Below are 12,593 nucleotides of genomic sequence, written 5' to 3'. Positions count from 1 at the left end.
TAACTCAGATGAATACATGAACTCAAAGATTAGAAGCAAATGCATAGATGAACTCATCTTCCTCTCCTTGGCACACTTGCATGCACTTGTAATGGTACCCCTAGGCATACAAAAAACCCAACTTAATATTCTGAGGCAGAAAACATGGAATATCCCAGGTTTCTATGAAGGATGGATTTGGTGGCAGGGGGAGGGTGGGGGGAGAGAGAGTACGTGTGTGAAAAACTATACATGAGATTCTGTGTCTCCCCTCCCCCCAAACTTGGCCTATTTATTTTAAATATGTTATTTAGAAGTAACTAGATCAAGGCGAGGTGAAAGGAGGGAAGGCAGGAACCTGAAATGTCCAGATCAGAAGATAAACCAGAAAGCGGAAATGGTCATTAACGTAAACAGCAAGTCAAAGGGGCCCCATGAATACCACACTTCAGTGCTTTTCCGCTTTATCTGCCTTTGCTGAAGCCCTTGGTCGACTGCAGTTCACACATGCGGACCACAAGTCCTTCCACCACCCACGCTCTTCCTCTGCCTCCCTGGGTTTGCAGGAAAGAGATGGGGGGGGGGGGTGAATGTTCCCCAGGCAATCAACAACGCAACAAATTCAAGAAGTTGGTGACCCTCTTAGAAATGTTACTTACTGATGTTTTGTTTGGCCGCTTTTCATAGGGAAACTAAATGATTCTAAAGAAACAATGAAAAATAAAACATTTTTGTGTGGGCTATAAAAGCACAGCTTAGGCTCCAGAAAAATGAACTTCCAGGCACCAGCCAAAGCCACAGTTCTCAATCCAGTGAAGATAACATCCTGTTTACCTATCGGCAGCAGTAAACTTCAAGGTTCTCTGAAACCTCACATTGAACACATTTGGAATCTCTTAAAATATGAATGCCAGGAAGCGTGAGAACAAGGATCCTTCTTTCCTGAAGAAACGTTACTATTGATTCTATAAGATTTGCTTGTTATCTGGTTAAGTGGGAAGTTGTCAGGAAAAACCATGAGATATGTATGTGCATGCTTTACCTGAGAGTATTTCATCATTGGCATATATCTCATAGCGTTAATCTGATTTCAAGCTTTGTCCCACTCCCTCATGAATCCTGGAAACTAGAGCCCTATGAGGGGAGCTTGAGTGTTTTAACAGAATTCTCAGCATCTCACCAAACTACAATTCCCAGGATTCTTTGCGTACAGCAATGACAGTTTTAGTGGAATTATGTTACTATAAGCTAGTATAGTAGATACGGTCATATTACCATAATGCCTTGTGTGATTGTCTTAGAGTGTTATTAGACAATATATTAAACACAAGTTGGACTGGGTTTTCCAACCCAACTCACATTTAATGTCTGACCCAATGCTCACCTTTAATACAGTGTGTGGGGGGGAATATGAGTGTGTGCTCATGGAGGCAGAAGGAACATCATCATTATCTTCTTTCTACCTTGGCAGCAGTGGTTGCTGATGGGCCAGGCCCCATAGAGTCTTCCCTCAAAGTTCAGAATAGCCTTGCCTTTTACTGACAAGAAATCAAGTCTTTAACTGGTGATACTATACTGGTTGCCTAGAAACAATCAAAAAGGGCATTCGTTTTTTAAAGCTACAGGTGCTGCTTTAACACACACACACATACCATTTTATTTTAGATTTCAGATTTTTCTGCAAACCTGGAGCTTTCCTTAATTTTGCAGAAATATCTGACTTGTCTGTTCATGGCTCCAGATCCAGAGACCTGACCACAGAATTGGATATATTGGTGATGTGTTCTGTGTCTGTAGCACAAGGTCCAGATAGCATAGGTCAGCTTGTGTTGGATGGGTGAATGGATGGTTGTGTTAGCAGCCTGGAGATCCTTGTGTGTGGGAAGAGGAGAGATATAAATGTTGTAATTATTTTAAGCAATATTAATTCCATTCTTCAAATTAGGATGCAGTTTAGATCTATGGCTGCTTTGGATATGATAGTAAGCTCAGAGACCCAGATGTACATGACACTAGTTTATCCACTTTTCATGCTTGGGTCTGTTATCCAAAGTAGAAACTTGCACGTCTCTTTGGAGGTACAAGGTCCAGCTATAGCAACAATTCACACATCTCACATGGATAAATACCAGAAGCATGAGAAGTGAAAGTGCTTCTCTCAACCACTCTTCAGCAATTCCTGTAATGTCTGGTGGTTCAGATGTTCAAACACCTGCCAGTTTGGCTCAGTGGTTATCACAAAGCTAATAAATTGCCAGTTTGTTTTTTCCTCACACTGGCAACTAACAGCCGTCAGAAACTGTTTGACAGCTGATGAGATAAGCTGGGAGTCAGCTTCTAATCTCCTACTGAGAAAGTTTTCTCTGTACCTGACGAAGTTTTTTTTGGGGGGGGGGGGAGATCAGAAGCCAACTTCCAACTAATTACGGGGGTCAGCTGGAAGTTGAGTTTTTCTGACTCCCAAACTTTGCTGTATCCCAGAGTTGCTAAAATGGAGTAAATTTAAAGGAGGAGAGTAGAAGCCCACCTGATTACCCTTCTGTTCTACCCATACACACACACCCACACCCACACCAGTTATTAGCTTGGGTTGTAGAGAAAGGATCAGTTCTGTGGTCTACAGCCCAAGCTTTCGGTTTGTGGTGGAGAGTAAGAAACAGATTATTCTCTTCTCTCCAAAGGCTTGCAAAAGTCTACAGCCAGACTTTCACTTCCCAACTAGATCTGTTTTTGAACAGATAGCCTAAATAGATGCAGAACTCCAGATCTATGCAATATCTGCAACTTCATCTGAGATCATGCTCTTCTTTGAGCTTATGAAACTGAGAATATTGAGAGATCCCTCCCTGTTTCATCAAGCTGGTATATTGGTGCATTTTGACCAGGCACTGATTTCACACTGAGTCAGATTGACTGCCACCATATGGCAGTTGTAGAAAAGACAGGTGAGAAATGATACAAAGGCAACACCCACATTGATTCAGAGCCTTGCAGGATCAGGGAATGAGAAGAGTCCTATGCTTTGCTCTCGATCTGTGCAATCCTTCTCTATCTGTCCTTTGGTTGCCATTTCCATCTTCTTGATGCAGCAGTTTATGAGAACTTTCCCCAAGCAGACAGCTTCTGATGACATCTTAGTTAACAGACTGATGATGTCTTAACAAAGTTGCAAATTGATGATCACCAGATAAAAATCAATCTGTGACTGGAAAGAAACAAAAATGGGCTGCTGAACTGACCTTCCACCTGAAAAAGACCATTCAGTGTCGCTCACTGTCCGCGTGGAGGGGGAGAACAGGACCATGGCAGCAGGCCACCCTTGTGTGCATGATGCTCACACATGCAGAAGAACATCTGCACAGGGATCTATATACACTTTCAGTATACAGGTCAGGCAGTTTGTGTTTATTCCCCTAAAGACCTGTGCACATGTTCTGCTGTGGACATCAGGGGCATGGATCAGGTAGGATCTGCTGCCACAGTACTTACTCCCTCTTTCCCCAATTTGTACAGAAAGAACTCCTGCACATGATAGTGGATTCTATGTTTCCAATCCACATAACCATTGAATTTATCACAACTCCTTTGACATCTATATTTATATGCACAGCTGATTGACCATTAGAAACCCTACTGTGTCAAGTCTATGTAATTAGAAGTAGCATACAGTTAATCAGATATTTTCTATATACAGTAATTGTCATATGTATTTTGTAAATGTAAGTATTCATATAATGAGGGGAGTTTTTTTGTTTGCTATCAATATTGGAGGGAGATTTGTATGGATTAGCTCAGTTCCAAGTTCACCTTCTTCTCTGTTCATCGGTTTTAATGGGGGCCATCTTGCCATGCTCGAGCAAACTATGAAGAAAAAATGAGACTGTGACTGCAGTCACATGCATATTTACTCAGCAATGTCTCATTCAACCCAGCAGGTCTTATTTTTAGCAAAGATCCATAGGATCAGCCATAAAGAAAAAGTCACTTCTCCCTTTTCAGAATAGCTAGATGGAACCCCTACTTCATCATACTGGTTCAGTCAATACTTCTGGCTCTTTTCTACAGTCTGGTGAACAAGTGTGGCATGTGAGCCACACTGCAGCTTAGAGCCACTTAACCATGGCTCATTTTTATAAGAATGGAGAAAGAGGCCACAAGGCTTAGTTATTAGCTGTGTGTAAATCAGTCTGTGCAGCTTTCCCTTATAAGTAAAGATGGAAGTTCCCACATTGACTGTGTGTGAATAAAAATAAATCTCCATGTCCTCTGCTTTCACGTGCATCAGTGTGCATGCTGTCCTGGTTGTTCAAAATGCAGACATTCAGGACATCAATGGCATGCTATCCTCTGCTCTAAGTCTACTGCCTAACTCTTTCTCAGTGAGGGTATCCAAGCATACTTACTTGGAATGGAGTTTATTTCTGAGTAGACATGCATAGGATTGCACGGAGAGTCATCTTGCTTTCTGTTACTTCATGCAAAAGGCTCTGTACAAGTGCAGTTTTTCCATTTCTTTAACAGAGGAATACTGCTGCAACCACACTCTTTCCTGTCCTTCATAAATCTTAGACCTTCTCAAACAGCTCGAGCATGACTTGCTTCCATTTTTTGCCTGCCCATAGTTCATATCTTTGGGTTTCTGTCATGTCTCCGATCAAATAGCCTCATGCCTGCAGTCTGCACACCAATCTGATCAGGGTATTTCATGGCGGCTGGAAATTAATGGTTTCAGCCACAAACGTCTTAACCTGAAGCTGAAGATTCACTGTCTGAGTCACATCACCCCTCAGTGGAGCTTCATGCAGCATGGGAAGCTTTTGAGGCTGTGCACAACTTCTGGGTGCAAACAGAAGGCCAATATGAATAGAGGCTGACTTTTGGGGCTGAGTCCTACATTGACCCTATGCCTGGACTTTCACTGTAATTGCAGTGGCATGTTGCAGCCAAATTGTGCTCAAGCAAAAAAGACTAGGTACACAGCCATCAAGCAAAAAAACATTGTACACAGCCATCAGCTTACCGGCTTCTTTTTACCCAGCCCTGTTCCTGTGCGTACCTTGACCTGATCTGACCATGTAGATCTATCTCATAGTAATACTGGTGCTATTGTAACACACTCTACATGGGTCTGCCTTTGAAGATAACTCAGAAACTCCAGCTGGTACAGAATTCCACAGCTCGATAACTATCAAGAGCTAGATAGACAGTGCAGTCCTATGCAGAGTGACTCTAGTCTAAGATTACTGAAGTCAACAGGCTTAGACTGGAGTAACTCTGCACAGGTTTGCACTGAGAGTATTCATATTACCCATATTCCACGGTAGGTCCATTGGTTTCCTATTAGTTTCAGTTTCAAGTCAAGGCACCAGTTATCACTTACAAAGCTCTACATGAACTAAGACCTGCATAACTGCAGGACCACTTCTCTTGAGATGCTCCACTACAACAACTTTGCTCATCTGAGCAAAGCCTTCTGAAGGTACCATCCAGAAGATAGGTACAATCAGGGCTTTTTGTCAGTGGGAACACAGTGGAACGGAGTTCTGGCACCTCTTAAAATGGTCACATGGCCGGTGGCCCCGCCCCTGATGTCCAGACAGAGGGGAGTTTAGATTGCCAGAGGGCAATCTAAACTCCCCTCTGTCTGGACATCAGGGGGCGGGACCACCGGCCATGTGACCATTTTCACTGAGGGCAATTTAAACTTTAAAAAACTACCCCCTTGTTCCAGCTGATCCAAAGTGACGTCATTGTGTGGTCTTGAGTTCTACCATTGAGTTCCACCACCTCTTTTCCCAGAAAAAAAGCCCTGGGTACAATCAGTGGTGGCCTGCACCCAAGCCTTTTCTCTGGTGGCTCCTACCTGGTAGAATGGTCTGCCTACCAAGATCAGGAAGCCACCACCCTGCTCCATCATTCTACAGAATCTATAAAACAGTGTTGTGCAGCTGGGCATTTTTCTACAGGGCATAGGGCTGTAATTATTTAATTTAAAACATTTCTAGGCCACTTTTCCATCCAACTAAGGTCCCCAAGGTGGCAAATATCAAAACAAATTTAGCATTTAAAATAAGATATATATAAAATATTTAAACAATTCAATAAAAACTTATAGACATAAGACACATAACAACGTAACCATGGAGGAGGGCCAATGAATGGGAGTATGCCAAACAAAACAGAAAAGTCTTCACCCACTTGAAGAAGACAATGATTGAGGGAGACAGATGAATCTCCCTGGAGAAGGAGTTCCAAAGTCTCAGCACCATGACTGACAAGGCCCAATCAGGGCCTCCAAATATGACAGGAGTGGACAGGTAGCTTCATATGGGAGAAGACAATCCTTCAGGTATGCTGGCCGCAAGCCATATAAGGTTTTAAAGCACTTTTAATTGAAGCTGGAAGCAAATTGGCAGCCGGTGTAGATGGAACAAGACTAGAGTGATATGGTCCCTATGACTCACTCCAGTTCTGTACCAACTGTATCTTCTAGACAGTCTTCAAGGGCAGCCCCAAATAGAGCACATTGTGGCAACCTAAGACAGATATTACCAGGGCATGCATCACAGGAAGATACCTAGCTGGCTCACCAGCCATAGCTGGTGGAAGGCATCCCTGACCACCACTGCCAACTGTTTATCCAACAGGAGACCTGGGTCCAGGAGCACCTGCAAGCTACAAACCTGCTCGATGTATTGTCGAAGGCTTTCACGGCCGGAGAACGATGGTTGTTGGGGGTTTTCCGGGCTGTATTGCCGTGGTCTTGGCATTGTAGTTCCTGACGTTTCGCCAGCACAAAAACTCCAATCACCACCCCCGACAGAAAAGAGGCATAATGAAAACATTAGTGGATCGTGCAAGACGGATATGTGAGCCGCGCTTTCTCAATGAGGAAATTAATCATCTAAACCACGCACTTCAGGCAAATGGCTACTCCAGAAATGAAATCCGAAGAGCAATCAAACCCAGGATGAATCAAACAACCAAGGAAAAACAGTCACCTACAGGAAAAGTGTTTTTGCCATATATCAAAGGAATTACTGATCAGATGGGAAAGCTTATGGAAAAGCATAACCTTCAAGCAGTATTCAGACCCACCCGAAAAATACAACAGATGCTACGATCAGCAAAAGACAGCAGAGACCCCCTCACCTCTGCAGGAGTATACCGTATACCCTGCAGCTGTGGACAAGTTTACATCGGGACCACAAAGCGTAGCATCCAGACAAGAATAAAAGAACATGAAAGACACTGCAGACTTGGACAGCCTGAAAAATCAGCAGTGGCTGAACATAGCCTAACTCAAACAGGGCACAGTATCTTATTCCAGGACACCAAAATACTGGACAACACTTCCAACTACTTTGTCAGACTGCACAGGGAAGCCATTGAAATTCACAAGCATAAGCAAAACTTCAACAGGAAAGAAGAAACCTTAAGAATGAACAGAGCATGGGCTCCAGTTCTGAAAAACACCAGGCCAACAAAACACTCCACACCCGACAATAGCCCTGCAGAGAAGATTAGCACATCAAGCACCAATCCATATGCAAAAGAACCTCCTCAGGATACAGTGAAGCCTCCCGCCATTAGCATTCCACACCCTGGGAAACTCTTACAGAATGACTCAGCTCAACCCCACCCCTCCTGAGTAGATACAAATGACCTACATCTTTTCCACACTGTGACACTGAGAGATCTCTGTCTTTTGGTGCTACACCTCTGAAGATGCCAGCCACAGCTGCTGGCGAAACGTCAGGAACTACAATGCCAAGACCACGGCAATACAGCCCGGAAAACCCCCAACAACCATACAAACCTGCTCCTTTAGGAGAGATGCAACCCCATCCAGAACAGGAGATAACCCATTTCCTGGATCTAATCTTTCCCCAGCAGTTGTGTCTCCATTTTGTTGGGATTAGGTTTCAGTTTGTTAGCATTCATCTGTTCCAAAACTGCCTCCAGATACCTGTTCAGTTTCCACAGCCTTCCTGGCATCTGCTGGAAGTGTGAGATAGAACTGAGTATGATCCACATATTGAAGGCAACTCAATCCAAATCTTTGGATGATTTCTTCCAGCATCTTTATGTAGATATTGATAAACGTGAGGGACAAGAGAGAACCTTGCAGGGCGTAATAGGACAGAAGCCAAGGGGCAGAGCAGCAATCCCCCAGTATCACACTCTGAAACCTCCCTTTGAGATAGAAGAACCAAAACCACTGCTAAACTAGTCCCAACCCTGACAGGCAGTCCAGAAGGATACCATGATCGATGGTAGCAAAAGCTGCTGAGAAGTCCAAGAGAATAAACAAAGTTGCATTCCCCTGTCCATCTCGCAGTGCACATTATGCACCAGGGTGACCAAGGCTGTTTCAGATCCATTTCCTAGCCTGAAACCAGACAGGAATGGATCCAAACAATCCGCTGCATTCAGGAATCCCTGAAATTGCCCAGCCACCACTTGTTCAATCACCTTGTTCAATAATGGCACAACTGAGACTGCACAGTGGTTGTTCAACTTTTCTGGGTCACAGTAGGTTTCTTTAAGAGTGGAGTGCCCACTTCAAGGCAGCTGTGACCACCCCCCTCTCTCCCAGGGGAGATTGGGTGAGAGGGGGTGCCAACCCCACCCTAAGCAGATTTAAGCAGCCAGGAGGGGCAAGGGTGGTAGGTCTCAAACTTCTGTACAGATCCTCAGACTGGACAAGCTGAAAGGTACCTGACACAACTGGGACCATCCAAATCTGTCACTGATAATGTAGAGTCCAAATCAGAGCAGATGAGAGAGATTTTATCTACAAAGTGTTTAGCAAAATTATTGCAGTGGGCTGCACAGCAATCCATCTTCTCCTGTAGGCCAGAACCCAATAGACTCCTGACTAGAGATGGGCACGAACCACATTACGAACTTCAAAAACCCACGAAATTGGCGATCCGGCAGTTCGTGATTGTCCTCGTCCAACGAACCTGCGTTCGGAAGAAGCCTGGTTCGGTGCTTTCAGCCATGGTTCAGGAAGCCAGACAGTCAGGCGCCAGCAATCAATTCCCCTGGAACCGGAGCCGGGGAATGTCTGAACTCTGTCTGCGCTCCTTCTGTAGCCCTGGAAACCCGAATGGAAGCCCAGCTTACCTTGATCGGCAGGTCTTCCTTCCAACCACGGAGCTGCAAAGCGGTTACAAGTTGGGAGAAGACACCCAGGGGAGGGAGGGGGAGGGGGTATTCTGTAGCCATGGGCACTCCAATCTCATCCGTGCAAACCCTGATAGGCAGCTCTGACGGCCAAAGACAGACCTCCTGCGTTGCTCAATGGGACCTGTGCTTATAATAGCCGTGGGCTCCCAGGCTGGGTTTCACTTTCAGCAAGCAGTGGAATGGGACAGAGCTTTTGCTTGCCACTTGCTAGCCTTTGGGGCTAGCCTTTGGGAGTATAATTGAGCTTGGATTTTTGTGGGAGTTTCCTGGGGGCCTTTGATTGAACAGGGTATAACTTCAAGATCCCTTTTGCAATCTTGTCTAAACTTGGGTGATAGCTGTAGGAGAGCCTGCAAAAGACTCCCTGGGAATATGGGCTCTCTAAGTGCCACGGGGGCTGTTCCACGCCCCACGAACTGTGAACCACGAACTGGTTCGGCAACAGAAAATGTTCATTGCGGTTCGCGACCTCGGGATCGTCGTCGGCACCGAACCATGAACCGCAGAGTCATTAATTTTTTTTGGTTCGTGCTCATGTCTACTCCTGACTTCCCAGAACAGATTTGCAGGCCTACACTGTGTAAATGCCATGGTGGAGAAATATATTTTTTTTGCTGCTATTACCACCATAAAGTAAGCTTTAAAATGAGCTCTAGTCCATGCCTTGTCATATTTGTCCTGAATCTTTCTCCACTGTCACTCTAGCTTGTCTTTTCATCATCCATGGCCCCACAGTAAATTAAGGGGCTGCACAGGATTTATACTTGAGAGAGGGCGTCTAGGAGCATTTGTGTCAATTGACTATTTTCTCTTTCCAGAGGCCAGCCAGGGGCAGGGCATCAGCAGGAGTGCTGACCATATCGGCAGGAAAATCCCCATATGCCATCTGAGAACAGTTGGATCCATCAGGCTACAGGGGCAGATCATCTTAATCGATCCCCCACCCCTGTTTTGCTCCCTCTGTCTAATGTTTTGCTCCCTCTGTCTAATGCCTGTGAAGGCTTAGGCAGTTTTCATTGCAGTATTCATAGCATATACAATACTGTTTTTATTACATCCCTCTCTAATTTTGTAATTCAGCTTTGTAACATGTAATATTGTTTGCAATATATTTTTTCACTACATTGTTTCTCCTATCTTGTAATTCTGCTTTATTCTCTATATTATACTTTTTAGTGTGGTGTTCTCCAATTTTGTAACCCAATTTTATTGCACTGTCTTTTGCGTGTATTATATTCTTCTTATTGCATTGCTCTTACTTGCGCATTCCACCTTTATAGATCCAGAGGAGTTAGCCGTGTTAGTCTGTAGTAGCAAAATCAAAAAGAGTCCAGTAGCACCTTTAAGACTAACCAATTTTATTTTATTGTAGCATAAGCTTTCGAGAATCAAGTTCTCTTCATCAGATGCCTGATCAGAACTTGATTCTCGAAAGCTTATGCTACAATAAAATAAAATTGGTTAGTCTTAAAGGTGCTACTGGACTCTTTTTGATTCCACCTTTAGAGTCTCAGCAAGAAAAGCAAGTTCTAAATGAAGGAAATAAATAAACATAAGCAAGCAAGCTTGTTCTACAGACATTAGCAAATGTTTCTCTGCCCAGGAAAAGCTTCACCTGCTAATTCCTGCCGATCGAGGTGGATTTCAATGCTCAGGAACAGCTGAGACAGCATTTTTTCTGATCAGGTGGAAACGCTACACATATCTGAATATATTATGATTACCTTTATATCTTGCCTTTTTCCCCCATGGATCCCAAGGTGGCAAATATAGAGTTCCCTGGAAATCCCCTACCCTGGCACTTATCTGCTTATCATGATGAGTAGTCTGATTATGCCATTGAAGAATTCACTGAAGAAGAAATATTCTTGACAATTGATTTTTTAATAATATGAAATAGATCTCAGCACAACCCTTTCCCCATAATCCAATTGATGGCACTATGATGACAATGGCTTTGTATAGGAGTCTTCTAAGCTTGCACAGATATACTTCTGAAGTCAGAGAAGGTTATCCGAAAGCCATTCCAGAGAATTCAGATTCTCATAGTCAGGGGAGGAAATGGAGAAGACCCTGCAGGGTAGCTAGCAGCAACTAAGTTTGTTCTCCTTTTCATTCAGGAATCCCTGAAGCTGCCCAGGCACCAGGACGCACGAGCCAAAGGGCTCTTGTCTTTAGCCGATGTTTATATGCTAAAGCTTGCTAGAAAATCTGCTAAAAGAGAGAAAGGAGATCCGCTTTGCACTTCGAAGACTTTCTCTCACCATTCTTCAGTTTGTTTCTACAGGGTTTTTATTCTGGTAATAAAACCACAGGGCTAAAGGCTGTTTTAAGCACATTGTTTCAAGCCAATTGTATGCTCAAATAGAAGCTCCACTGAACTCCAAATTCTGAGAGAACTTTCTCTCAAGAGGATAATTAACCCATTGACTTAACAGAATCATACAACCTCTTCTTAATAAACAGCACTCCACATTCTCAGCACCTCAAAGTTCACATGTAATTGGCCCTTACCAACATCTGCAAAGCCTTTGAAAAGTGGCATGAGCCACAACAGACAGACAATTGAGAAACAGATTTTTTTAAAGGAAGCAGAATTTGCAAGTGTGCTTAGGATTGCGGTTATAAGTGTGTTGAATCTTGCCCATATTTTAAACCTTGTTTCCTCACATACACTAAAACCTGCCTGGTGACCTACAGCTGGGAGGCATTTTAAGCACTCATCTCTTGATTCCTCTCATCACTTGATGGTTCACAGATGAATGTGTAAACCAGCTCCATCAAAAACTCTTATGCTTGAAGCGATATGAAAGTTCCTGTCAGTGAATTTTTGTTCTAATTTCTCTGTCAAGTTTTTACCCTCTTCTCTTGGCCAACATCCCCCAAGCCAGGCCGTTTGATCTGTGATGAATCATTCTCATATGGAAGTCATCATCACCTGATGGAACAATCCCCAAAAGAGACGCATGGGTTTGCAAACAGGGCCCGGGAGTCCGGATTCCGGGGTTCTGTTCCTAGTACTAGAGCTGAATTGCTGAGTCAGTGGAATGTGGAGCTAGTAATTTCAAAAGTAATTTGCAAGGTTTTTGTAAAATAGGGATTACCCCAGTTATAAAGCTGGCTTATGACTCATTCAGTCATTTTAAAAAGTCTTCCAAATCTTCAAATGACAGTTAAATCTTAGAGTGCTGACATTTCTTCTCACAGAGGATGGAAGTCACAGAAAGGACTATTTGTGCTAAATCAGATTTTCTTATATACTCCAAACATCCAGACATTTTGCTGCTCAACCTCTTCTTGAAAAGATATGACAAAGGACACCAACACATTTCACAGGTAAATTATATTGTAATTATGTAATAATTTACTGCCGTGAGCTCTGCAGGTCGCTTTGAGTAAGCCCCAGCTCCCTAGCTGTG

Source organism: Eublepharis macularius, chromosome 9 (genome assembly GCF_028583425.1).
Source record: "Eublepharis macularius isolate TG4126 chromosome 9, MPM_Emac_v1.0, whole genome shotgun sequence".
Lineage (NCBI taxonomy): Eukaryota > Metazoa > Chordata > Lepidosauria > Squamata > Eublepharidae > Eublepharis > Eublepharis macularius.
This window is presented reverse-complemented; position numbering follows the sequence as displayed.